Consider the following 4,132-nt stretch of genomic DNA (forward strand, 5'->3'; position numbering starts at 1 on the left):
GTTGGCACTGATCCATCCATTTTCGTCCAGCAAATCCTCCGCAGAAACTGTTTCAGCATCTAAATAGTGATTAACAATTTTTTCATAAGTTAGATTTTGACTTAATGGAAGTGTGCTAATATTCCTTAAAGGAGTATTTGCAGGACGACCGAAATGAGCTTCAAAAGGTGTTATCTTTGTTGTTTTCTGTTTAGTTAATCGTAAATCAGAGACTATTTGTTTTATTGCTTTAGCTGTGGAAAATGTATCTTTATTTTCGGCTTTCCTGCAAGATAAACGTCTTTTAATTGTTTGGATCATTCGCTCCACCAATCCAATAGCTCTATGATCACCAACCGGAGCGTCGAGAATGTCGATATTATTTTCATTACAATAGTTTGTAACTTGTTTACCTACAAGACAAGTTGCTTGGTCTAAGCGTATTGTTCGTGGGATTCCATGAGTATATGCATAATCACGAAGAAATTTTACTACGTTTACCCCATTAGCATTGTCGAATATTCTAACAGTTGGATATTTTGAGTAACGGTCAATACATGTTAAGAAATAAATGTCTTTATCTTTATCATTAATTATCGGACCCCCAAAATCAATCTGTATTTCTTCGTTTGGTTCTTGAGAAGCTTTGTGTGGGTGCCATTTAAATTTTGGTATGATAGGTTTCAGATTCTTACCAATATCCGTACACGGGACGCAATCGGATGTTTTTGCTAAAATTTCCCTATGCATGTAGGGCCACCATGCATATTGGGAGAGAGATATCATCCCCCAACTACCCGGGTGCGTCATGTGGATGAATTCGAGCACCGCCTCCTTAATAGAATTCGGAATGGCCACGCGTTGGTCAACACACAGACACCCAGATTTCACGTGTAGATCCTTCCAAAAGGAGTGGATGTATGTGCTCACTTCTTTACAGCGGGCCTCGTCATCCTGCATTACACAATCGCGGATCTCTTTCAACACCGCGTCTTTGCTTGTGAGTACCGCCAGGAAAGATTTAGTGAAGAGCTGGTTGAGGTTGTTTTCAAATACCTCTTCCCGAGAGAGTTCGATGTCATATTCCTCGGGTGATGATGATGCTTGGGTGTTTCTGGGTCCGGCTCTGGTAGATGAGATGGGGGTGGATTGGGTGCGAAATGTCACTCTTGGGGTGTGTGGTGAAGTTGATGGATTGTTTTGTGGTGCCTCTTTTGCTGACAAGTTGATATGAAGTACTTGCTGTGTGGAGCTAGCTATCAAATGGCAATTAGAATTTTGCGACTGGATTCGCGATGCGAGTGTGGTATCAGATTGAAGCAATTGATTTGCACGGCAATTAAAGTTAGAAATGAATTCAGAATTGTAATTTTTTACTTGTGCTCGAGGAATGAATGGATTAATTGAGGCATTTGAATTATGCGCGCTAATTTTAGCAGGTTTGCAAGAGTGGACGCGCGTCGGGTGTACTTGTTGCTTATAATTACTAGTTATGTGCCGCTTTTGGAAAAGAATTTTATTCACGTTACTAAATAAAGATGTAATCGCGTCGCGAATACGGGAAATTGTTGCTACCATAAATTCCTCATCGTATTGATTGACACTTTTAGCGTTCTGATTTGGTTGTCGCGAAATATAATCAACCAACCCCATTCTGGTACCAGGAATATGTTCGATGTTAAAATCAAATGGTAACAAACGGTCAATCCATCGTGTTAATCTACCGTTGTAGGATTTATTAGAGCGGTGTGATTTTAAGACTGAAAGAAGTGCTTTGTGATCTGTTAAAACTGTGAAAGTTTTTCCAAATAGATAATATTTAAAATATTCAATGGCCCAAACCACCCCAAGTAATTCGAGTTCATTTACACTATAGCGTTCTTCATTGCTATTAAGAAAAGGAGATGCAAACGCTATTGTTTTCCACCCTTCACAATCTAATTGTTCAAGCGCAGCGCCTAAGCCTTGGCGGGATGCATCGCATTTGATGCGCGTTTCCAGTGTTGGATTAAAATGAGTATTTTCTGTAGCTTTTGCGATAACAGTTTTGATATGTTCAAAATGTAATTGATGATTCTCATTCCAAATAACTTTTCGTTTTTCTTTAATAAAGGTCGAAGAGGGTGGCATATTTTGGCAAGATTAGGTATAAATTTGCTTAGATGGTGAACGCTACCTAAAAATGACCGTAATTGTTTCAATGTTTTTGGGGCTTTGATTTCAGCAATTGCCGCTGTTTTAGATTCGATAGGTTTAACACCACTTTGTGAGAATGTAAAACCAAGCCAATTTATTTGATGTTAAAGTGGCATTTGCTTAAATTAATTCTAATATTATCCGCTTCAAGTTTTTGGAGACATTTGTATACGTATTTGAGGTGCGATTCCTGGGTGCCTTTGCTAACTACGATTATGTCATCCAGAAAACAGTATGTGTTAGTCAGCCCAACCAATGTGTAATCCATTGCCTTTTGAAACTCGGCCGGCATATCCGTAAGGCCATAAAATCCCGTTTTAAAACGATACGTACCTGTTGCTTCGCCGCAAATGATATTAAAATTACAATGACGTGCGGTATCTGGATGCAGTTTTAGTTGGCTATAGACATATTTTAAATCGATTGTTGAAAAATAGACATTATCTCCCAGATTTGAGTTATTATTATGTTGTGAAATTGAATCGATGAGACTATCTATGTTTGGCATTTGATATTTGTTTTTGTGGATCGCTTTGTTTAATATTTTCGAATCAAGAGCTAATTTTACAGATTTGTCCTTTTTGACCGGAATTACAATAGGAGAAATGAAGTTTTTATCCGAACATTCTTGTAATTTTTCAATGTGTCCTTGTTCAGAAAGTTTCTTTAGCTCAGCGGATACTTTGTCTAATAAATTTATAGGAACACGGCGGCCTTTTTGGTGTGATGGGGTATAATGTTTGTGGAATTTTGAACGAACTGTATGTACTTTGGACTTAACAATTCTGGAGATCAGGTCGGGATAATCAATAGCAATCTGTTTTTTGATTGGGCAATATTCTTGATCTACCTGATTGATTGTTACATGATTACTTGATTGATGTATTGAAAGTCCAAGAGCTGGAAACAAATCTCTACCCAATAGAGAACGATGTCCATCCGCCACTACTTGAATTTCGATTGGATTCGCGTACCAATTGCTGCTTTAAATTGAAGTTTGGAGAATGCCCATCGTATGAATAGGTTCATTTGAAAATGTTTTTAATTGTTTAGGATTCGCTTCGCGTATCCACTTCGATTTTGGGTCATGGGAAATGATTGAGTTCGCCAAGGATTCATTTATTATTGTGCATACGCTGCCCGAATCCACCAAAATATTTGTTGATGTATTGCCGAGACTTACAGGGAGATTGGTTGCGTCCACCGAAGTTGCGGAATCTGTTGAAGATATTACTGCTACACAGTTATCTTCATCTGAAGAATAGTTTGACTCCTAATCGGGATCAAATTTGGCCGAAATTTGATTGACGTCTTCCGTTTGATCGTCTTTTTCTACGTTATTGACCCGCAGTTTAGGTTTTGGTTACGAATTGGGATCTTTAGGTTTGCGACAAACCTTTGCGAAGTGGTTTTCAATACCACAGTTATTGCATCTTTTTCCCCGAGCGGGACATTTATTACGGTGGTCGGAGGTCCAATTAGATCCACAGAAATGACAGGTTGTAGGCTTTTTCCGTGCTGTTGTGTTCATATTGGAAAATGGGGTAGCATTCGCGATACGTGTCCGTTGTACTTGGTTAACCGTTGACTGTGACTCGGTTTTGCTTTCGTTCATTTTTAGTTGGTTGAGTGTACCCATCTCAATATTAATTGCTATTGCCAATGCTTTTTCCGGGTCTACTGTTTCTTTAAGAAGTTCCTTCTGAATGTCTTCATTTTGCATATTTGCGATAAAGACGTCCCGGATGATAGTGTCCCCTTTATCTCCTAGATCACAGTTTTCCGAAAGTTCTTTGAGATGTCCATAGAACTTCTCAATAGGTTCTCCCTTTTGCTGTTTTCGTGTGAGGAAGAGGTATCTATCGAAGGTTATGTTATGGATCCGAATGAAAGTTGTATTCAGAACATCCCAAAGATCCTTCGTTGAGATTGTTTCGAGGTTGATGGTTGAATTTTT

Source organism: Convolutriloba macropyga, chromosome 5 (genome assembly GCF_964194025.1).
Source record: "Convolutriloba macropyga chromosome 5, txConMacr16.3, whole genome shotgun sequence".
NCBI classification, from domain to species: domain Eukaryota; kingdom Metazoa; phylum Xenacoelomorpha; order Acoela; family Convolutidae; genus Convolutriloba; species Convolutriloba macropyga.